Source organism: Stenella coeruleoalba, assembly GCF_951394435.1.
Source record: "Stenella coeruleoalba genome assembly, chromosome: 10".
Taxonomy (NCBI): Eukaryota; Metazoa; Chordata; class Mammalia; order Artiodactyla; family Delphinidae; genus Stenella; species Stenella coeruleoalba.
In genome coordinates this window covers 96525265-96550413 of record NC_137156.1, presented here as the reverse complement: position 1 = coordinate 96550413, position 25149 = coordinate 96525265, and positions in this window count along the sequence as shown.

Below are 25149 nucleotides of genomic sequence, written 5' to 3'. Positions count from 1 at the left end.
GAGCCTGCGTGTCTGGAGCCCGCGCGTCTGCAAGAAGAGAGGCCACGGTAGTGAGAGGCCTGCGCACCGTGATGAAGAGCGGACCCCGCTCGCCGCAACTAGAGAAAACCCTCGCACAGAAACGAAGACCCAACACAACAAAAATAAATAAATAGTTAATAAACTCCTACCCCCAACATCTTAAAAAAAAAAAAGCTATCCTGATTGGTGTGTAGTGGCAACTCGTTCAATTCACAATTTCCTAATGAAGAATGATACTGAGCATATTTTCATATGCTCACTTGCCACCTGTATATCTTCTTTGGTGAGATGTGTATTAAGGTTTTTCAAGTACCTGATCCACTTTTCAGAATCTGTAAATCCCACCTGTGCTTGTTACTGTGGCCCGGGTCATTTCATTATTGGAAAAAAACACGCAATTCTTAGAGATGTTCAAGAGTATTAAACACTTAATGGGAATGCATGAGTAGAAAGAACCTGTTTGTAACCTGACGATCTGAAAGGAAGAATAGGTGCTGAGCTTTAGATTTTGGACCCAACAGTAAAAAAGGACATGGATCTAATAGGTAAGACTTAGATGTCTTGGTGATCCTAACATCTTCTTTCCTCAGTCTCTATCGCTTTTGTTTTCCATGGCGTTTGTGTTACGATCTGTCAGTTTGGGATCACTTGGAAATCCATTAGGATGGTCACGAGAACCATTCTGGTGCATGTAATCCTGACTCAAGACTTGAACAGCCCTAGGATTTGAACCATCTCCCATGAGAAGATGTCCAGCATTGAGAAAACCATTTCAAATGACACAAGTACAGGCGTACCTCGAAGATATTAAGGTTTCGATCCCAGACCACCACAGTAAAGTGAATATTGTAATCAAGTGAGTCACACAAGTTTTTTGGTTTCCCAGTGCATATGAAAGCTATACTTTAGTCTATTAAGTATGCGATAGCATTATGTCTAATAAAAAAGGTACATACGTTAATTAAAAAACAGTTTATTGCTAAAAAATGTTAACCATCGCCTGAACCTTCAGTGAGTTGTAATCTTCTTGCCTCGATGTTGATCGTTGCTGCCTGATGAGGGTGGTGGGTACTGAAGGTTGGTGACAATTTCTTAAAATAAGACAACTATGAAGTTTGCTGCCTCGATGGACTTTTTCTTTCATGGATGATTTCTCCGTAGCATGCAGTGCTGTTTGATAGCATTTTACCCACAGTAGAACTTCTTTCAAATTGAAGTCAGTGTTCTCAAAGCCTGCTGCTGTTTTGTCAACTAAATTTATGTAATTTTTCTAAATTCTTTGTTGTCATTTCAACAGTCTTCACAGCATCTTCACCAGGAGTAGCTTCCATCTTAGGAAACCACTTTCTTTGCACATCCGTAGGAAAGCACTTCTCACCTGTTAAAGTTTTATCATGAGATTGAAACAAATTCAGTCACATCCTCAGGCTCCACTTCTAATTCTAGTTCTCTTGCTGTTTCCACCACATCTGCAGTTACTTCCTCCACTAAAATCTTGAACCCTTCAAAGACATCCCTGTGGGTTGGAATCAACTTCTTTTAAACTTCTATTAATGTTGATATTTTGATCACTTCTCATGAATCATGAGTGTTCTTAATGTCATCTAGAATGGTGAATCCTTTCCAGACAGCTTTCAGTTTACTTTGCCTAGAACCATCAGAGGAATCACTGTGGCAGCTATGACCTTACAAAACGTATTTCTTAAATAATAAGGTTTGAAAGTCGAAATTACTCCTTGATCCACAGGCTGCAGAATGGATGTTGTGCTAGAAGGCATGAAAACAACTTTAATGCCATTGCACCTCTCCACCAAAGCTCTTGGGTGACCAGGTACATTATTAATGAGTGGCAGTATTTCAAAAGAAATCTTTTTTTCTGAACAGTAGCTCTCAACACTGGACTTAAAATTTTCAGTAAACCATGGTGTAAAAAGGTGTGCTGTCATCCAGGCTTTGTTGTTCTATTTATGGAGCACAGGAAAAGTAGGTTGAGCAGATATTTTAAGGGCCCTAGGATTTTTGCAATAGTAAATGAACATTGTCTGCAACTGAAGTCACCAGCTGCATTAGCCCCTAACAAGAGAGTCAGCCTCTCCTTTGAAGCTTTGAAGCTGGGCATTGACTTCTCCTCTCTGGCTATGAAAGTCCTAGATGGTGTCTACTTAGAGCAGAAGGTTGTTTTGTCTACGTTGAAAATCTTTGTTTAGTGTAACCACCTTCATTAATTATCTTAGCTAGATCTTCTGGATAACTTGCTGCTTTACCTTGCACTGTTGTATTATAGAGTCTGCTTCCTTCCTTAAACCTCATGAAGTGACCTCTGCTAGCTTCAGACTTCTCTTCTGTAGTTTCCTTGCTCCTCTCAGCCTTCACAGAATGGAAGACAGTTAGGGCCTTGCTCTGGGTTAGGCTTTGGCCTAAGGGAACATTGTGGCCGGTTTGATCCTCTTTCCAGACCACTGAAACTTTTTCCATAGCAGCAATAAGGTTGTTTTGCTTTCTTATTATTCACGTGTTCACTGGAGTAGCACTTTGAACTTCCCTCAAGAACATTTCCTTTGTATTCACAACTTGGCTAACTGTTTGGTGCAAGAGGCCTACCTTTCGGCTTGTCTTGGCTTTCGACATGGCTTCTGCACAAAACTTAATCATTTCTAGGTTTTGATTTAAAGTGGGGGACTTGCGTCTCTTCCTTCACTTGAGCCCTTAGAAGCCATTGTAGAGTTATTCATTGGCCTAATTTCAATATACTTGTGTCTCAGGGAATAGGGAGGCCTGAGGAGAGGGAGGGAAACCAGGGGATGGCCGGTCAGTGGAACAGTCAGGAAAAAACATTTATCCATTCAGTTTGCTGTCTTATGCAGGTACAGTTCATGGCATCCCCAAACAATGACAGTAATAACACCAGAGATCACAGATCACCAGAACAAATACAATAATAATGAAAAAATTTGTAATACTGTGAGAATTACCAAAATGTGACACAGAGACACAAAGTGAGCAAATGCTATTGGGAAAATGGTGCCCATAGACGTTCTGGGTGCAGGGTTGTCACAAGGCTTCAATTTGAAAAAAAAAATGCAGTAAAGTGAAGCGCGATAAAATGAGGTCTGCCTCTGTCATCCTTCCTTTGCATTTGTAGTGATTGTAGTGTTCGGCGCACTCTCAGTTCTAGTTTGACGGACTGACTTGCTGAAAACCTGGCAGGACTGTTCAGCATCCCTGGCAGGGATGAAGCTGTGGCTCTGTGTCTGGAACACAGGCTGGTGGCCAGAGAAGCACTTGGCACGCTGTCCCGCTGAGACTTGTAAACAGTGATTAAATGGACTTACGCATCCTCATTCTGCTGTTGCATTTCCTTCTTTCAAAACACTCGAAGGAGTTTTAGTTCTGGATAATAAATGACAAGGACCATAGCACTCTGCATCTAAACCAGATGAGCTCCATGAGGCTATACAATTCTTGCAATTTTGCTGTTTTGTATGTTTTCACAATAGAAGAAGAAAGCAAGGAAGCACAGGCTTCTTGGTGTGCTGAGAGCTGGGAGTCCTTAAAAAGCTTCGTGGGACCTTCGGTTGTCGGATCATTTGGCTCCCAAATGGTTCCCGCTCAGCCTGTGACCGGTTCTGTGATCTTGGGCAAAACTCGAGACTTTTGCCATTAGTCCCATGGTTCAAAATCAGTAAGTGGAGGTGAATGATAGCTGATTTAGCTTCAGATGCAATCTTTGATGATATCAGGTCTTAAGATGGGCTGGGGCTGCAGTTTTGTGCCAAGAGGGGAGCCGCAGAGCTGGGGGTGGGACTTGTGTTCTCATAAAGCTTGCATTGGCTCCAGTTGGCCACCAGGGAATGACCAAGAGCATAATTCAGAAAGTGGTTGCATGCAATATATATCTCAGAGTTGTTTGTAAATCAGTTTTTTGTAAATTGGACCTTTCTTTCCTCTTGACAAGGTTTCAGAGATGTGTTCCCTCAGGAAAACAGTGGCTCCTAGAGCAATAAAAATGATGCTCAAGGGTATAAACAGTTTTAACAGCAGTATTTAAAGGGAACATGCTGAATACATCTTTGATATTCTCGCGCCTTGCATGAAATTGGATTTGTGGTAAGGCGGTGATTTCGTACGTTTGTAGAAAGAATTCTGTTTCTTTGGGCTATGGATAGTTTAATGTTTGCCTTGTTTTTTAATGCACACATGGAACTTTTACCTGAGTAATACATGGTCATCGTATCACGGTTACCTACTCCATCTCTCTATGCTTAGTGCTTATAATGGAGAAAGGCGAAGGATTACATGTGGTCACAGAAGGACGGGATGGGAGAACTCTCAGGTCATTGAGTTTAGTCCTCCTATTGTACTGATGAGGAAACCAAAGTGAGACAGATGAAATTGTCTGCACAGTAATCCACAGTAATTGGATTGAGTTGAAACGACTACATACGCATATTCCTGAGGTCAGTAGAGCACCCGCCTTCTCAGAGTCAACCTAAAATACGTGCAGAGTGGGTGAAATTATTCATCTGAGGGAGCAGACCAAAGAGTGATACACAGGTGACTAGGAAGTTTGCAGAAATCCAGTCGAGGTAGCCTGCATTTCTCAGGGGACAGGACAAAACAATGACTGTACAACAGTAAGTGGAAACAGAAGCAGTTACATCCGGGGGGAAAAATATCATAAGAAGGGCATGGTTAGAACAGAGCTGGTCTAGAAAGCCAAGAGCTAGATGATGGCAGTGTGTGTCCAGCACCTTCCAGTGGCAAAAATCAATTCCTACTGCAGGTCGGGGATAATCCATGAGTTTTTACCGTGGCCTTAGTGAAATTTCCCTTAAAAATGTCCACCCTTTTTTCTTGAATCATACTCCTCAGTGTCTCTGTCTATGGTTCTACTGCTGAGGAATCTGGACCAATTACCTCCATTCTAGACCATATGAGTCCCCATTTTCCATTTATGGTGTTGCCAAAAGCAAGCGTAACAAAACCGAACTCCTAAAGGAGACGTTAATGATTGAACCAAAGGGATCTGTATCTTTTTGGGAATACGCTCTCAGCAGAAATAGAGTCCAGGTTTTAGTGCCTTCAGAGGCCAGGATCCAGCCTAAGATTGGCCTTATTTCATATTTGATGTATATCTGTCAGTGGTTCATCAGGAAGTCTTCCGAGTGCAGCCGGAAGGGCAGGCTGCAGGCTGGTGCTGTGATGATGAAGTGACGTGAGGATTTCTTTTCCATGCCCCTGATGAGATCAGCAGATTTCTTTGTATAGCCCAGAGTTACGGTTTCTACAGAAGTCATTTAAAATGGCAGGTCCTTATACATTGGCCAGTCCGTTCATGTAAACAGAAATATCCCTCCAGTTGCTCGTGGATGAGTGGATGGGATGAAGATTAAACCAGCTCCTGATGAGTCCTCAGGCAGCGGAAAAATTCAGGTATTTTGAGCATTACTAAGCATCTCAGGTGTTGTAGGAAGCAAGAAATGAAGGTGGCTGAAGGCAAAGAAAATATATGTGTATTTGAAAGGAAAACAACGTATTTCTGTTTTCTGTCTTCACTGAGTCTCGTTGTAATGGGGACAAGGTACTTTCCTGATTGCTGGGACCAAGGTGGCTTTCCCTCATTGTTGAGCATGGGGCATGCTATCCCACGCATGTAGAACTGCAGTTGCCAAGTTCTGTGGGCACTTAGCATTGGAAATGTGACTTTCAGTCTGTGGCATAGCCACCTTTCGATGTCTCGGTCTTCTGAATCGGGAAGGAGGGGCCCCAGATGGGGGACTGAGATTTCTAGGCATTAGAACATGGTGACCCCCACTGGAACAAGGTGGCCTGTGGGCCACGTGCTCCACCCCTTCCATTCGATCGGCACAAGTCAGCTTTCCCGTGTCGGGGAACTCTGCCACTTTGGCCGGGCTGAGGCTCAGACCCTAGACTGTGGTCCATGAACTCAGGGTGGCCTCTTAGGAGAGAGCTCTCTTCTGCTCTCCTCCTCCTGGACTTTGCATTTCTTTTGCTTAGTTCTCTTGATTTCTCACTCACGCTTCCCTTTTCACGGCCATGTTGCCAACCCTCTCATACGGGCCAAGACATTAATAGGTCAGTGTCTCACTTTGGATGGTGACCATTCTAGTGGCTTATCCAATCCATCTCCACTACCGGAAATTCTCCCAAGACTCCGTATGTGTATTTACAGGTGTCCTCTTGTGGTTTGGCACTTTGTATCTTGTTGATTTTCAGTAATTGTTAACTGGACAAATTAAATAAAATCAGGCAAAGAAAAAAATTGAACAGACAAAAATTAGACTAAATAGCTGGTGGATGTATACCTACCATAGAAGTCAAAGCTTTAACATCTTGAAGAGTCATTTTTTAAAAAAGGAGGAAAAATACAGATGACAAGGAGGAGGGGGAGGGAGGAGAGGGGAAAGAGGGAGAGGAGGAACTTAGCACAAGAGAAGACTAACAATAAAATTTAGAAATAGGCCCACATCCTACCCTGGGCTTCCAGTTAGAAGAGAAATAACAAGTATCTGCACAGCCTAATATGATACCACACTTCATTTATTGCCAAACACTTAAAATCCAGCCTTTATATAGAGGTAGGTTCTTTAACGGTGTTTGCTTTTCTTGTCACAGAAACAAATAAAAAATAGCAAACCCTTCTGTTTGAAGTAGTCCACAGGAATGAGGACAGGATGGTTGGGTCAGCATTAGAAATCAGTCACTCGTAGTTTCAAGCACAGCTGAGAATCAGACAGTCTGACCTGGCAAAGTCCTGGTGCAATTTTTCATGGTGGAATCTGTTTGGATGGGTTGTGATATCTGTGTGATTGGACAGTGCCTGTACCGGCTTGTCTATTCCATGTTTTCCATCTCATCCCTAGTTTTGAGTAAAATATACTGCATCTGCGCTTTCTCTTAGCGAAGGCAGCTAACGTTTGTTTGTTGATAACCTACTGTGTGCAGTCATTTCATCCTTATAGCTTTCCTATAAAGTAGAGAGTATTAGCCTCAGGATATAATGAGCAATTAAGGGTTCTGTCAAGTCCAGCACCCCGAAGAGTTAAGAGCTGAAACCAGGCCTGGTCGCTTATGTTCTTTTCACTCCTGTCCTGAATAATCACCTCCCTGATCTTTCCCTACCTTCTCCAGAGGGTCCAGAGTTAGGAAGTCTTGTAAAGGTGCGTACCTCAGCTGAACACCTTTAACTCCTGCTGCCCCAAGCAAGGCAGAGGCAAAAAGGCCTTAAGCAAAGTCATAGTCCTAAAGCTTTATGGGTAAAAATCATTGTATCATGAGTCTTTTGGGGGTTGTTGCTTCTGAACATTATTATCTCTCTAGTTATAAAAACCAGGAAGAAAATAGAAAAACAACCTCACCAGACAAATAATGAGACTGTTGCCGCCTTCTTTTCCTTTCTTTCTTGGTCTTTCCCTCAAATGCTTTTCTGAATTATTTCATGACTTACTCCTTGAGTCATGAGTCGACTTTGCGGTGGCAACTGTAATTCTGCAATTTAATCTTTTGCATTACTCTTTAAACTTGTCACAGTCTTACTTTCAGGTAGACTTACGGGACCTGAAGTGCAAGAGTCTTAAACTCCTTCCCGTCTTTAGTGTTCCTGTCACTATACGTTTTCTTTGTTATAAACACTGCAGAGCAATGTCATGAAATTGGCTCTAGACAGTGAATTTTTTTTAAGAGCCATTAGAGGTAAGAAAAACAATTACGCTTAATTACCTTAATTTGGATCATATCCAGATCTCATTTTTTCTTTCTGTAAATGCAGGTTTCTGTCTGGGACCATATTATTTCTGCCCAAAGAGGACCTTTGCCATTTCTTAGAGCACCTGTTTGCTGGCAGTAAAAATGTCTGTTTATTTGTTAGTCTGACTGATCCTTTATGTTGACCTTAGTTTTTAATAAACGTTTCGTTTTAGAACAATTTTAGATGAATAGCCAACATGCGCAGGTGGTACAGATCGTTCCCATATGCTTTATACCCCGCCTTGCTTATTAATGTCTCACATTACTAGGGTACATTTTGGTACAATATTGAAACAGTGTTATTATTTGCATATAAAGTTACCTGTAAAATGGAGGATATAAAGAATTCAGAAAGTTTTACTATCATTATTACATCTCTGTGGTCCATTTATTAAAATCAATGGACCAATATTAGTTACATTCTGATGCTGGACTCATTTCCTTCCTTTGATCCTGTCCAGAACCACATTAGGTTTGGTTGACGTGTCTCTGGGTTCCTGGGGGTTGTGACAGTGGCTCAAACTTTTCCCGATGTTCATGACATTGACAGCTTTGGGAAGTATTGGTCAGTTACTTTGTCAAATGTCCCACATGAGATTTCTCTGATTTGTTTTTTTCTCATGATTAGGCTGGAGTGGTGGCTTCTTGGGAGGAACAGCACAGAGGTAGAGTGTCGTTCTCATCATATCATGTCCCACCAAGGGTACCTGCTGTTAATATGACTTATCGTGGCTGCTTTGACCTTGGTCATGGCTGAGGTAGTGCCTGCCAGGTTTCAACACTGTAAGCTACTTCTTTTTCCCCGTTTACGTTCTGTACTTCCCATGTGCAGCCCACAGTTAAGGAGTGGGGAATGATGCTCCACCCTTTGAGGGTCAAGTGTCCACATAATGGGTTTAGAATTCTGCACTGGGACTTCTTTCTTCTCCCCCATGTATTATTATTATTATTCTGAACTGAAGTATAGTTGATTTACAATATCATTTAGTTTCAGGTATACAGCACAGTGATCCAGTTATACATGTATATGTATATCTATTCTTTTTATATATGCTGTGTGTGTGTGTATATATTCCTTTTCAGATTCTTTTCCCTTGTAGGCTATTACAAAATATTCAGTAGAGTTCCCTGTGCTATACAGCAGGTCCTTGCTGGTTATTTATTTTATATATAGTAGTGTGTATATGTTAACCCCAACCTCCTAATTTATCCCTCCCCCTCCCCCATGTATTAGTTCTTCGTGTATTTACCCATGGGTCTCTACCAGTATGGACCCATGGATGTGGATTTTACATGTCCATCCTCAGCGCTTGCCTGTTCCCACACACTGGCAGCAGAGACGGCGTCCCCAGACTCTGCCCCTCGTCCAGGGTCAGACCGCGGTTGCCGCATCTCAGCGTTAGCCTCATGGCGGGTGGGGTAAGGGGGGTCCTCTGTTGTCCTGGCCCAGCCAGGGTTTCCGTAGGCCCCAAGCACTTGGGTCTCAGGAGTGATGCTTTCTTCACATTCCTCCTTTCTTTCCGTGAGAACAGAGCTCTGACTTGGATCTCTCGCTGGACTTAGAGGCGGGAGTTTCTTGCCTCATCTTCAGTCACATCAGACCTCCCCTTGCTCCAGGCTTTTTGGTCCAGGACAGTTTTCAGCCTTTCCCTAGGGGTGGGGTTTCCTCTACCCGTACCCCAGTTGCACTGGTTCTTTGTCTGAGGCCTAGCAGTGACAGAGTTTGTTGCCTCACCCCCAGCAGCCTCAGACTTCTGCTTTGTAGGAAAGAGGGGTCTGGGAAAGTGGGCAGAGCTCTGTTCCTTTCTGCCAGCGGTCCCTGATCATCCCCTGCTTTGGGATTCTGTACCCAGTGGGCGTGTCTCTGGGATCCTTTTTTATCCCGAGTATTTCTTGTGAGCCCCCGGTGGAGGGCTGTGAGAAATAGCTTGTGAGAAATTGTGGATTCCCCTTGTGTTTGGGGCCCCTAGGTATCGCAGACGGAGGCTCTTGTCTACAATTAACCTTTAACGAGTTAATTCACATTTTAGCTGATTTATTTTTAATTACGTGTATGGTGGCTGCCTCTTCGTCCCAGTGTCAGGCACGGGTGAGATAGTTTATGTGACCCATTTCCCCTGGGCAGGGCCTGTCTCTCTTTGCTCACTTATTGGCCTATGTCTCACCCTTGAAGATGGAGACAAAAGTATGCAGACACAGGTCTTGGTTTTTATTTTCACGTTCAGTTCTTTATATTGAATCTAACCGTATTATCAAATGTGATGTTTCCCTACGGTATTATGATTGGCCTTCCACACTCATTACTTCTTGACCAGTTTTGTGGAGGGATTTCTTTTATTTATGTATTTATTTATTTTTACATCTTTATTGGAGTATTAATTGCTTTACAATGGTGTGTTAGTTTCTGCTGTGTAACAAAGTGAATCAGCTATACATATACATATGTCCCCATATCCGCTCCCTCTTGCGTCTCCCTCCCACCCTCCCTGTCCCACCCCTCTAGGTGGACACAAAGCACCGAGCTGATCTCCGTGTGCTGTGCGGCTGCTTCCCACTAGCTATCCGTTTTACATATGGTAGTGTATCTATGTCCATGCCACTCTCTCAGTTCGTCCCAGCTTATCCTTCCCCCTCCCTGTGTCCTCAAGTCCATTCTCTATGTCTGCATCTTTATTCCTGTCCTGCCCCTAGGTTCTTGAGAACCTTTTTTGTTTTTTTAGATTCCATATATATGTGTTAGCATACGGTATTTGTTTTTCTCTTTCTGACTTTACTTCACTCTGTATGACAGTCTCTAGGTCCATCCACCTCATTACAGATAACTCAATTTTGTGTCTTTTTATGGCTGAGTAATATTCCATTGTATATATGTGCCACATCTTCTTTATCCATTCATCTGTCGATGGACACTTAGGTTGCTTCCATGTCCTGGCTATTGTAAATAGTGCTGCAGTGAACATTGTGGTACATGATTCTTTTTGAATTATGGTTTTCTCAGGGTATATGCCCAGTAGTGGGATTGCTGGGTCGTATGGTAGCTCTATTTTTAGTTTTTTAAGGGACCTCCATACTGTTCTCTGTGGTGGCTGAATCAATTTACAGTCCCACCTGCAGTGCAGCAGGGTTCCCTTTTGGGATTTCTTGACTATTAATGCATTAGCCTTCATGAGGCAAAGTCCTCCTGCCCTGTATCGGCTCACCCACAAAGCAGATAAGGGAATGCTCATGGGCTGTGCAGGGCCCAGTGCGGTGTCTCCTCTGGGGGGACACAAGGTATGGAGCAGAGTGAGCACCGTGTCAGCCTCAGATGTAAGGTGTCTGTTTCCTCTAATTGTTGCAGCAAAACTACCTGCTAAATGCAGGCTGGATATGAATTGTTCTACTAGAGTATTGCATTTTCATGCAGAGTCAGCTTATAACTGCATCAAAATGAGACGAGGACTGGTATATATTGACTTAAGCAGTTTTATATGTAGACACATACGGGTGTAGGAAGAATGCATGTAAATCTGATAACTGATCTGGGGGAGAGGATGTGGGTGGGGAAGGGAAGGAATAGGGAGCAAAATATTGGGTTGGCCAGAAAATTCGTTTGGGTTTTTCAGTAAGATGTTACGGAGAAACCCAAACGAACTTTTTGGCCAACCCAATAGGATTTGTCCTAGTTTATACAGGTGGGTGGTAGCTACAGATGTTTTATCTTTTCAACCTCCTTTCCCCCATTCCTATCCATCTTGACTTCTGAAATTCACCCGGGGGTGACACCACCTGCTGTCTCAAAATTAAGGCTCAGATATAAATAGGTGTGATGGAAAGATCATGGAATATAGGCTCAGTGGGCTTGGATCTGAGTCCGAACTCCATCACTTTGTAGCTTGTAACTTAGGTCAAGTTCTTTCATTTTTCTGAGCCTCTGTTTCCCCATCTGGAAAAAAAAAAAATCCCAACCCTGCAAGAGAAATGAATCAAATAATGGAGGTGAGGAAACCGCTCTTTAACTCTGAAGTTCTGTAAAAATGTTCATTTCCATATGGCGTTACATCCTGCTCCCCTGGAATAGGTGGGCCAGGATAATAGACACATTCAGTGTTGAGAACAAATTTTTTTTCAGTGTTCACACGTGCTCCTCCCCGCAATAAGTGTATAAATTTGAGCAGTAGCTTACTTTGTTCATCTGTTTCTTGAGATACTTGCCTAAGTTGATTTTCTTTTCTTGCAAGCTGAGAAATGGTAAATTAGAAAGCTGTAGGATCACAGACTTAAAACAGTAGTCAGTGTTTTAAGAAGAAACGTGAACTTAATATGGATACAACAGAGGTGTGGCAAAAGCCAGAATGTTGGAAAGCAAGGGAATTATAACCTGAGAAAAAATATATTGGTATAATTTCAGGAGACTTACTAGTCCCAAATTTACCTTCCGGCTGAATGATTTTACGGTGTGAAGATGAATTTTCTCTGCTGTATTAAAGTAACTCTCTGGTTTTAATCTCCAACCCAGCTCCATTCTGGTTGAAATGAAAGCTTCCAGCATGCAAACCAAAACTGAGAACTGTGGCCACAAATGAAATACTGCGCTTGAGGTGACAATGATGTGATGCACTTTTTCGCACAGCTTGTGTTGACTGTTTTTGTTGGTCATAATTTTCATGGTTTCATGTTGATGTTTGTATACTTCTGTCTGTCCTTCCTTTTGATCAGGAGAGCATTACAATTGAGATGCGTGTGCGTGTGCTTGCAGGAGGGTGATACACAACATGCATGAACATCTACATTGGGAGACAAAATGGTCATCAGTCGAGCCCTGGGATTTTTTTCTTTTCCCCTTCAATTCAGTTCCAAAGAACTGCATTCATGCCTCACTATGTCATTGCTTAAGCTTACCTGTCTATCTGTCTAGAAAATACATATAAGGTTAGAGAAGACCTCATCTTTTCAGTATACCATCAGAGGACCCAGAAGTTTGTTTTGTATATAACAAGTGCTAATTAAATTGTGTGGCCATATAATTTATTATCCAAACTGAGACACCTTTATCCATTATAAATTTCAGAAAACCAGATCAGACAAAGACTATAGAGGGAAAATCAGAGTGTATGGTTACCCCTCAACAAACATTTGTTGATTTGAGCCAGATTAAATGATACACAGTCTCTGTAATGGTTTCGTGATTATAAGGGAACAGTTTTCTTTGGGTGAGTGTAGACAGTCATCCTGAAGATCTGTTTTAGTTAAACTCCTTTAAATGATAGAGATAGAAAGTCATCTTGACCCAGCTTAAGCATAAAAGGTAATTTATTAGTTGAGGTACCAAGGAGTCCATGGGCATAATTAATTTCATGCATAGTTGGAACCAGAGTTTCATTTAATGTCAGTCGTCCTCTCTCCCACTCTCCATCTCCCTGTCTGTCTCTCTTTCTCATTTCCTAACTTGTTGTTTATCTTTGTATATAGCCTAATTCTCAGATGTCACAGACAGGCCTTTCTCATGTGATTGCAAGATGACTCTCCTGTAGTATCAAGGACTGTCCTAAGATCTAACACCTTTTGAGTGTCCATAAAGAGAGAGAGTCTTTCCTGATAATTTTTCTGCCCTCCTCTGGATTTAATAGAACACTCAACCTCCCCCCCGCACCAAAAAAAAAAAAAGTCTGTGCTTGATTGGAGTAATGTGAACCAAGTTTTTTTTTAATTTTTTTTTTTTTTTTTTTTTACAATTTTAAAGGTTACTTTACATTTACAAAATATTGGCTATATTCCCCCTGTTGTACCCCCCCCATCCTCGAACCTATCTTACACCCAATAGTTTGGACCTCCCACTCCCTCACCCCTATATAGCCCCCACTGGTAACTGCTGGTAACTACTAATAACTACTGGTTTGTTCTGGTAACTACTGGTTTGTTCTGTATATCTGTGAGTCTGCTGCTTTTTCGTTATGCTCACAAGCTTATTGTACTTTTTAGAGTCCACATGTAAGTGAGATCATGCCGTACTTGTGTGATTGGCTTATTTCACTTAGCGTAATGTTCTCCAAGTCCATCCATGTTGCTGCCGATGGCAGAATTTCTGAACCAGGACTGACCGAGCCCTTGTGTGCCAGGTTTATCTCATTTACTCCTCATCACAATACTCTGAGATAGGTGTGCCCATTTCCCTCCATCTTATAGATGAAGAAACTGTGGCTATTGTAGCTTTCCCAGGGTTACACAGCTAGGTTCAGAGTGCTGGCTCGGGATTCAAACCACCCAGGTTTGAATCTCAAATGCAACATGGGCATGAAAACATAATTCAAAAATATCATGAGCATCAATGAGACGATGTACTTGAACACTTTTGCAAATGGTAAATTACTCTGTAAATGTGAATGGTCTACCAGTGTGTGGTCCATTACAAGATACAGTGCGAGAGCAGTGGTTCCCAGTAGGAGGTGATTTTGTCTCCAGGCCACTTTCACAATCTCTGGAGACGTTTTCAATTGTCATAACTGGAAGAAGGATTGCTATGGGCATCTAGTGTGTAGAGGCCAGGGATGCCTGTTATACATCCTACAATGCACAGAACAGCCACCCACAGTAAAGAATAAAGAACTATCCAGTCAGTAGTGTTGCGGTTGAGAAACCCTGTCCTAGATGAGTAGAGGGAACACGTGAACCTTGACTTTTTGAAACTCGTAGTTTAGTTGGGGAGAGAGACATGTAGGCAGATATTAAAAATACCGTGCAGTGGTTCCGGAGACTTGGAGACACTTAGACTAAAAAGATAAGAAGGAAAGTGTCACCATCGTGAACTATGTATTGAAAGGAGGTCATGTGAAAGAGGGAGAGGAGTCCTTAAGTGTGACCCTAAGTAGCAGACAGACTTCAGCTCCAGAGAAGATGATCAGAGAAGATTTCCAGAATGGGCTGTGTGTCTCCTCCACTGCTACATCTTCATGTCTAGCTCTGCGCCTGGCAGCAGGGCAAGTCTTAACAAATGCTTGGTGAATGGATAAATAAATGAACTCAAGCATCTGAGGACAGGTAAAAATAGTGAGGATCCTGTCCTATTTGGAGATTCCTTGATTTTATGACAGTAATTCCTAGGAGTTGGTGGAGAGAGCTCTTCTTGGTGGCTGGAGTGACCAGGAAGGCTTTGAGGAAGGGGAGAATACGGAGCCTCTCTTGTTCATCAGATGAGCAAACGTGTGGGCCTTAAAAGTCAGAGATGCAAAAAAAAAAAAAAAAAAAAAAAAAAAGTCAGAGAGGCAGGTTTCTTCTAGCAAGGTAAGACTTAAAGAGAATTCTGGAAAAAAAAAATGATGTTGGACGTAGCCTGCTTGGGTTGGGTGTAACAGCAGCTGTTTCTCTCCTGCCACTTAGTTTTCTGTGGACACAGCAGCGTGGCTGGAATGAGCAATATGGAGTAAGAACTACATGCATGTCTACAGTAAGGGAATTACTTCTGTTATTATCACTGTGGATTAGTCATCATCACCAGTGGGGTAATTGGAAACCCTAGAAGCTTCTTTCAGAATTCACCTTTCACCTTTTCTCAAGTAATTATTATCAAACACAAAAACAAAATGGTAGATTTAATGAGTATTTCATGGCAAAAAAGTCATAGCCTGTGGTTATAAAATCCACCTGCTGAAATGGCAGCATCTGTGTTTTAAGAAGAGCAGTTGGAAACAGTGTAATATCTTGTTCTAGGCTGTGGGTCTGGGTGTGTTCCGTTGTGTAGTGCGGCACTTGATGACACATGTTGCTGACCCACTCAACTCCCCAACCCCCCTGGGTTTCCATTAACGTGTATCTTTGATGTTGTGAACGTGTAGGGCTCTACAGTATTATACTTACAATGTGCAAGGATGATGCTGGTAGTCGTGTCGAGCAGTAGCCTAGGGGCATGCCAGACCTTGCTTGATGTGAGCTGGTGTTCTCTATAGTGTCCAAGTTTCTGTTGTATCTCAGTGATCAAGGGTGTTTTTTGTCTTGCTCAGCATGCGCCAGAAGAGAGTTCTTTGTTAAAAGATCAGAAATAAATGAAGACAAAAATATCTAGATGTTGACACGTTTCAAAGCACAGTGTGATGTGTGATTAGTGACTCCCGTACTGGAGAAGGTGTCATTACCAGCATTTTACTTTTTATTCAACATAATATTAAAATAAAAGTGCTAATAGTAGCATTGTAATTTATTTATTTAAAAAATTTATTTTATTTTTGGCTGCGTTGGGTCTTCGTTGCTGCACGCAGGCTTTCTCTCTAGTTCCGGTGAGCAGGGGCTACCCTTCGTTGCCGTGCGCAGGCTTCTTACTGCGGTGGCTTCTCTTGTTGCGGAGCACGGGCTCTAGGCGCGCGGGCTTCAGTAGTTGTGGCACACGGGCTCAGTAGTTGTGACTCGCAGGCTCTAGAGCGCAGGCTCAGTAGCTGTGGTGCACGGGCTTAGTTGCTCCGCGGCATGTGGCATCTTCCCAGACAAGGGCTCGAACCCGTGTCCCCTGCATTGGCAGGCAGATTCTTAACCACTGCGCCCAGGGAAGCCCTAGCATTATAATTTAAATGGTTTAGAATTCACAAATTTAATAAGTAAGGGAAATTAAAAATTGAATAGTTTCAAACCAGAAATTTATAAACACTTCAAAACACAAGTATAATGTGAAATTTTTTTTTAATTTATTTATTTATTTTTGGCTGTGTTGGGTCTTCGTTTCTGTGCAAGGGCTCTCTCTAGTTGCGGCGAGCGGGGGCCACTCTTCATTGCGATGCACGGGCCTCTCACTATCGCGGCCTCTCCTGTTGCGGAGCACAGGCTCCAGACGCGCAGGCTCAGTAGTTGTGGCTCACGGGCATAGTTGCTCCACGGCATGCGGGACCTTCCCAGACCAGGGCTTGAACCCGTGTCCCCTGCACTGGCAGGCAGACTCCCAACCACTGCGCCACCAGGGAAGCCCATAATGTGAATTTTTGAAACTATAAATGTAAAATATTTATATTTCTAATATTAAATATTATCCATATTGGCACTGAGCGTCCTTCAACTTTAGTCCTCAGGGACGGGTGTGATGAAATGGGTGAGAAGGTGGCGATAGAGGTTGAGATAATAATAAATGAAGGACTGGTTATAGAGACTCTCATATGCTCTGCAAAGGATGCTCGATTTTGACTGTTAAGCAATAAATAGTCTTAATGGAGGGGAGGAGGTGAATGCGGGAAGGAGGACTCTCTTTTTGTGTAGATAAGTATCTTGATGTAGTTGAAAGGACATCCATCCAGCTTGGATTTCAGTAACGCGCTTTGACTTTGCAGCTGCACAATTTTGGGCAAGTCATTTAATCAGTTTTACACTTTGTTTTCTCAACTGAAAATTGGCCAAGAGTATGTATTAGGTATTATGTCTAGTCATGGACCATCGTGTGTACAAAAATCTTTTGTCAGCCGCAGTGTGCATTTCTCATATAATGGATGGATGTTGTCTTGTTGGTACGTGTTTCCGTGATTCAATGAAGATTCTGTTATGTGTGTCAGACCTGACATCATACATAATGTGGTCATTAATAAACGATCGGATGAGCATCTAATACATGAAGTGGTTTCATTTAATTTTTAAAGAAGTGTGCAATGGCAGGACACAGCCAGTTTTGTTTCCCTCTTGCCCTGCTGGCATATGCAAGGGAACATTTGAGTTTAAAGAAAATTAAAAGAATTCATCACATTTCTCCCTCTTGGCTGGAAAAGTTTCTCTGCTGAGATTTTTCACTTTGCTGCAGTGAAGTTTCATAAGGGTTTTGCCCCATCACAGCAGATGTATGTTGCTTATTTCCACACATGAGAGATTATGTTTTCATCAACACTCCAGCTGCTGCATTTCTCTTCTAGCATTTGAACATCTGTAAATGCATATTTTAACCTGTAGTGGTATAGATTAGGTTCTACAAAGCAACAGAAATGCCATCTGTTTCTAAAATTCCCAAGTAATTTTAATGCGGACAAAGGCATGTCTCAGAGAATTACATTGAGAGGGTTGCTTCCTCGGTGCTGTTGTCTGCAGTTTGCTTGTCTGTTTAAATGCAGTCGTGTCACTAGCCTTGTCTCACAGTATTTGTTCATCCACTGCTTCCCCGTTTTGTAAAATTAAATCACTCCCTTGGGAACCTCAACTACTTCTTCCTGTGGGTGCCCCTCAGTTCTGCACATTGAGATCTGGCCTTTCTTCCAGGTGTTAATCAGACCTTGTCAACTTCCAGATGTTTCTGCTTGGCTGTTCCACATTTACATTAAATATACCATAAGGACCCCACGTCATACACAACCCTGTCTTCTTTTCACATCTTCCAAATTAGTTCCACTTTTTTTTTTTTTTTAGCTATACGCAGGCCTCTCAACTGTTGTGGCCTCTCCTGCCGCGGAGCACAGGCTCCGGACGCGCAGGCTCAGTGGCCATGGCTCACGGGCCCAGCCGCTCCGCGGCATGTGGGATCTTCCCGGACTGGGGCACGAACCCGTGTCTCCTGCATCGGCAGGCGGACCCCCAACCACTGCGCCACCAGGGAAGCCGTAGCTCCACTTCTTTAAATTATCAGTGCCACCCAGAGCTCTGCTCATCCAAACCAGAGGCATCAGAATCATCTTTGACTTGTCTTCTAGCCTTTCCTGTCTGTCATCATCATTTTCAGTCATTAACGTCCTCTTACTCCACCCTTCAGACATCACCCCCCTTCATTCTCCTCAGTTGCATTGTTACATTAGAGTTACAGTTGCACTAGCTTTCCACATCTTCAGACCTCTAATCGCTGCCCAGCTAAAACCTTTCCACTTCCTGCCACTCTGATGTGCAAAGACCTCAGTGGACCCTAAAGTTAAAATTCTCTGACTGGCTGGAAAAGGTTGGGCTCCTGTTTCCAGTTCTTCACAGTAGAACCATGAACCTCAGCCTTTGCTGGGTAAATTTGCCTTACCTCTCATGTGAGCAGAGTATACTTTCCCATCCCACTGACATTGAACTTGACCATGTGACCTGCCTTGGCTGAGAGAAGAGTAATGAGAATGATGCCACCAGAGGTTTGTTTGCATGACTTTCCCTCTCTGTGATCTACCCTGAGAAGAGCATGTCCCAGGTAGCCGCCATCCCTTTAGCCTTGGCCCCAGAAAGAGACACGTGAGTGAACCTGAGCCCAGCCCACAGTCTGAGGAAGAGCTGCCTTAGCTGAGCTGAAGACTGAAGCGCGGGAAAAAATAAATTAGTCATGAAGCCCCTGGGAACTGGCGTTGTTTGTTACACAGAATTAGTGTAGCAACAGTAAACTAATGCACAGATGTTCAGGACCTTCTCAAACACCCTTTCTCATCATTTAAATACTCCCCTCTGTAAAGACTGGAAGTTGGTGAAGTGTTCTCTAGAGCGTTTCTCCTTCACTTTTTTGGCTACTTTGCTCACCTATTGTCCTTCTCCCTCACCTTCGAGGCCCATCTCTTTTCTCCCCAGTAGATTCTTCTCTGTTGACCACAACTCATTGGGAAATCTCCCTTCTTCGGACTCCTCAGTGTGCGTGTCTTTTGTTTCTCACCTCAGATTTGGTCTGGTATTGTTAGTTATCCGGAAGCGTACATTTGATCATAACATGTTATTTCCCTCTTCAGAATCCTCCCAAGAAACCTCACTGCCTTCAGGACAGGGTCCAAGCTCCTTACCAGGAAGCCCTAGCCTCCTTTGTCACTATCCCCCTGCTACAGACCCTGCTATAGCCAAATCGAGTCATTTGCATTCTCTCAAGCACAGTATGCTCTCTCTTGCCTCTGGGACTTTGTACATTCTGTTCCCTCTGCCTGGACCACATTTTCCTCCACTCCTCTCTCCTAAACACACCCCTGAATGCATATATATTTGAAATTAAGTCACAGAAACTCTTCCTTACACCCTATGGCCGGATGATGTTTATTGTCTCAGTAAAGGTGAGCTATGCTGTGTTGCAGAAACCTCGCAGCACCAGAGTCGCAGTGGCTTTACCAGCAGAGGTGTCTTTCCCATATTCATGTCTATGATGCTGACTGCAGGAAGGTGAGGCAGCTCTGCTTCACAGTCCTTTTGGGCCCAGGCTGAGAGGAGCTCTACCATCTTGGATTAGCATCATCTAGACATACAGCCTTGTACCCTTCTTCCCAGAGCTCCAGCTAGCCCCAGGATTTCAGCCTAACTGTCAGCAAGGCTGTGACGTTTAGTGGGGCACGTGGAATATTTGGGGGACCGTTAGCCCTCTGCTCTATGTTTCTTAGGTGTGTTTCTGTGAACCTCCGGGGCTTATCTTTTACCACACATAGTATCATGCCATTATCTGTATACACGTATACAGACATGTAGACATGTCTGTATCCACATGAACTTGAAGGTCCTGAGGGCAGATGCTGTATCTGACTTCATGTCATCCGTCCAGAGGCAAATGCAGGACCTGGCACATAGTCATTGGTGTAGAAATATATGTTGAAGAGATGCTGAGTCTTCGTATCTCTCTGCTCTCTAAGAAGACTCCATGGCCCCTGAAGACAAGAACCACCTGTTCTGTCCCACGACGTATAGTTAGCATCTTCCAGAAATTAGACAACCGATACATGTTTGGGACACTTCTTGTGATGGCTTAATGTAATTTTCCAACAGCTAATAGGACGTGATTACCCTTCTCTACGTAGACACTTCTGTAACACAGATTTAGATACCTTTCCTGTCACTCCACGTGGCACACTTGGGAGATCTTTAAACAAGTTGACTTTGTATGTGGTATATGCACCAGGAAAAAAAAGAGAAGTTCCCTTTGCTACCTTTTGGGAACCTCTCCAGCTTCTTTCCAGATGAAGATCCGGGAAGGCTCTTTCCTTTCAGATTAGGTCTTTGAGCCATGCTTCAACAATCAACGAAGCCTCCAGAATCATCCAGCTTTCCTTCACTCTTTAAAGCTGCCTTTCTCATCTCTGAATATTTAACTCTCTCCGTATTATTTATCTATTACTATGTAACAAATTATCCCAAAATTTAGCCACTTAAGACAACACGCAGTTATTACGTTACAGAGTTTCTGAGGTCAGGAAATCCGGGAGCGGCTAACCTGGGTGGCCTGGCTCAGGCTCTCTCACAGGCTTGCAGTCAAGCCATCAACTTGACTGGAGCTGGAAGATTCACTTCCAAATGTACTCATGTGACTCTCGTCAGGAGACCTAAGTTTCTTGCTACACGAGTCTTTCCATCTGGCTACTCACCCCATGGAAGCTGGCTTCCCCCAAGTAAGTGATTCAAGACAGAGAGCCACTAAAGCGGAGGTCGCAGTACCTCTTTATGACCTGGTCTCTGAAGTCACACATTGTGAGTTCTGCTTTATTCTGCCAGGCCTTAGAGGTGAGTCATTAAGTCCAGCTGACTGGGCGCTTGGAGGAAAGGACCGTAGGCTCCACCTCTTGGAGGAAGGGTATCCATTTGTAGACATACTGTGAAGCCGCCTCACCTTCCCCTGAGCGGGCTGTAGGGCTGGGGGGCAAATGCCACCTCATGGCCCTCCCTCCCCTGGTTGCTCAGGCCAGCATGTGCTTGTGCCTCTTCTCCCCTCCCCCCCATTTCAGGATATTTATTTCTAATCATGGAGATGCAATGAACAGCATAGATTTAATATAAATAAGGTACAAAGGGAAAGGGCCATTTCTGTAAGTTCTCAGCATCCTCAGAGCCACTGACCATGGTCTGTTAAGTCCACGACTTTCTTTCTTAGATGGATGTCTCATCAACCTTGGGATCTCTGCTTATATTCTTGAGGGTGAGTCCAGGGGAAGCTTGGGTGGTCCCTTCAGACCTCCCCTTTGCTGGGTAGTGATGTGTCTTCTGCAGGAAGACCCCTCTCTCCTTTGCATGGTCATAGATGCAGACAGTGCTGAACATATGATGATCAGAGGTCCTGGAAAAGCCCTTTGTCTCACCTGAGTCTTCTTCATCCTGGCACACTACAGTGTAGGTAGCATCATCCTCATGAATCCCTGGCACCAGGGTAGGAAGTTAAACTTTTCTGGTTTGTTTCCATATAGGGCATCATGGTGCACTGGAAATACACGAGCTTCGGAATCAGACAGACACTGGTTCAAAACCCAGTTCTACCACTGTCTGGATTTCTGAACTTGAAAAAGTTATTTAACCTCTCTGAGCCCCCAGATAAAGTGAGGGGTGGATGAAATAACATATAGAGGTAAATAGCACAGTGTCTGGCACATAACAGGCATCAACCAATGCTCCTTCAGCAAATGAGTGAGTAAGCTTCAGAACTCCCTGCGGTCCCTGTGGAACACTGTGGTCCTGCACATCGCTCTCGCGCTTGTAGAAATTGACAGAGAACTGGAATGTGTATTTCTGGGGCAGCCTCTCTCTTGTCTATCTGTATTACATGATTTGCTGAGTTCCTTGAATACATTCTCTTGGAAGATTTTCATTCTGCTTTGCCTTTTGTGACAAAGAGAATTGCAATTCATTTTGTACTTGAAAGCCATGACAACACACTATGAGGACGCCTGGAAAGAGCGCTTTTTGTTTTTTGTAAAAAACTTCTCTCATATTTTAAGTAAGCTTCTAAGGAATCAGACCTTGGTTTCAACAAGAAGCATATTTTTCTAACGACTCCTCTCTCTTAGCTATTTTGTATAGAGGTTTTCTTAGGCCAGGGGGAATGGGGTGTGTGGGTCGATAGAGGTGGGACTAATTAGAGAAAACAAAATGCCGCTCCTGATACTATGTTCATGCTTAGGGACCTTCCCATATGTGTATATTTTCTTCTCCTGTATTTTCTATGCCGAGAATTGCCCCAGCCTAATGGATGACACGATGCAATTTGCTTCTCTTGCTTTCTTCCCCTCCAGAGATGTGTGGTTTTGCCTTAATATATTCAAGGGCAGCCCCTGCTGTGTCTGGATTGGCATTTGTAATTATACACTGTGAAAATATAATGGCGAAAGTCTAACTCTTCTCCCAGTTTAAAAAAAAAGTTTCACGTGTTAATGTGTTCAGATACTCCCACCTGAGGAGCGCGAGATCAAGCTGCATTTGACTTCTTTCTTCTGTATGATAATCACATTCTCGAGTTAAAAGAAAAAATGAGTGTGTGGTGCTTTGTCATGTGCTGCACAGAACCTCTGCAACGCTCACAACCATTCCTCCTTAGTTATTTTCCAAGTGATTTGATGTTTTCAACAGCATTCATTGCACCGAGGTCTAATAGTTTGTAATTAACGTGTTCCGACCTTCCTCTGTGAGGCTTGCGTGAGTGAAGGGTGGACATCTCACCATACAGAGGCACAGAGGATAACCAGACATATGCAAATAAATGATGAATATCTCTTTACACAATAAGCAAGACAATAGCCTCTTGACTATGTGGACAGGCCATTTTATCTTCCTAAATGTATGTTCTTCATCATCTTCCTTCAGTTGTTTGAAAAATATAAGATTAGCTCACCCACAATAACTAGAATTACTCCGATTAGGCAGACCACCACTATGAAGGGTCAAAGGCTCTTCTCCATTGTCATAAAGAGGCTTTTTGCTTACTGATATGTACTTGACACCACCATTGATCAAAACAAAAGGGAATTGATTCAAACTTTATCACAAGAAGCTTATGTGAGACAAAAAGTAGGACTTTCAGAACTAAAAGTTACTAACTGTAGTGAACATTTATTATTTTTGTGATCCTTCTCCCTTCTTTTGTAAAAACAAACAAACACACAAACAAAAAACATTCCCTCTTTCACTGGAAAAGTGAGAGAACTACCCCTCATTCACTCTTAAGTCATGTGATTATTCTCCATCCATCCCCTCCACTCCAGGGCTGGGCCCAGATTGGCTGAAGCCAGTGATCATATCCCATTCTCACGCTTGACCATTGTGGGGAGAGCAGTGCTTTATCCCACTGGTGAAAAGCTGAAAGGGGGTAAGGTCTGGAACTGTGACAGCCACTTTGAGACCAGGAGGAGAGAGTCTGAGTGAGCAAGAAATCACATGAGGGAGAGAGCAGAGCTGATGTCAGAAACAAAGAGAGCAGAGTTCTAGGGAAACCATTAGAGCTTCTGTCCTAAGCTGAGTTTAAAGATACTGCTAGCCCTAGAACTTCCCAGCTTGGAAGTTGAGCGTTTTCATTTTTCCTCCAAGGAGAGTTCAGTTTTTTTGTAACTGGCAAATCAGTCGACTTCTAATTGAGTCAGACACCGAGAAAACTGGCACACGCCCTCTGCGTTCGTGGCATCCACATATGAATGGGCAGGTGTTGTTCATCTGGCGTCACTTCTTTGGTTTGGATTAACAAGCGTTGCAAGACCTCTTTCTACCTCCTTCTGTCCTACTAATTGTAGTTTTGGATTTAATTCATTCTCTCAACATGTTTTTCTAGTTGATCTTTTCCTTTTTTTTTTTTTTGTAAAAGTAAATTCTTTGTAAAATTTTTTGTAAAAGTAAATTTTTTTGTAAAAGTAAATTTTTTTGTAAAAGTAAATTTTTTTTTGTAAAAGTAAATTCTGGTCACTGATTGTTAATACTCAGCACCCTGCCTGAATTTAAAGATTCCACCCTTTAAATCTTATCCAAGTCTGCAGTGAAATGGGAAATTTTAACAACTTCTGCCGTATCGTCTTTTTATCTTCTTTCCATATCTAAGTTGCCCTGCCAGATTTAATAATTGGTTTTGTGACTTTATTATCCATCTCCTTTAATATTGTTTATTGTAATGAATTTTAATCTCTTCGCTTCCAGATTCTTTCACCTCCTGGGCGAACGAGATTTCCCAGGTATTTAAATGATTCAGAGGTTTGACTAGTTTATTATCCACCACTCTGTATTTTCCCATCCCCACAAAGCTCTTTATAGATGTTGCCGCATTCATGTACAGGTGCTTTTTATATTTGCCATGGTTTCAGTTCCTCTGAAAGTTGTTTCCAAGTTTACACAGTGTTGTGACAGGGGCATATACATTTGTGAACAACTCAGGGCTACTCCCAGCGTACCCACACACATGCCGCTCTATCGTTCCAGTTTTACAACTGTGAAAAGAAGATTCCTTAGACAGCTGCTCGCTGCCTTCACCTCTCCTCCTTGTGCCTGGAAACCCAAATGGTTCTTTCATTACTTACCTTAGAACTTCCAATCTGCAAATGGGTCAGCAAGAGCTAGAAATGTCATTTTCTTGGCCCTCTGCAAAATCAAAACTTAAATAACCCCAATGCAGCTTACTCCTATCTGCCTTAAGGAGCCTCCAGAAAATAAAATTTAAAATATTTCTGGGGTTCTATTTCAGTGTTTTATGACTCTTTAATTTTCTGTTGTCTCCACTACCTCCCTGCACTCATAAGAACAATTTCCCCCCTTGGCTTT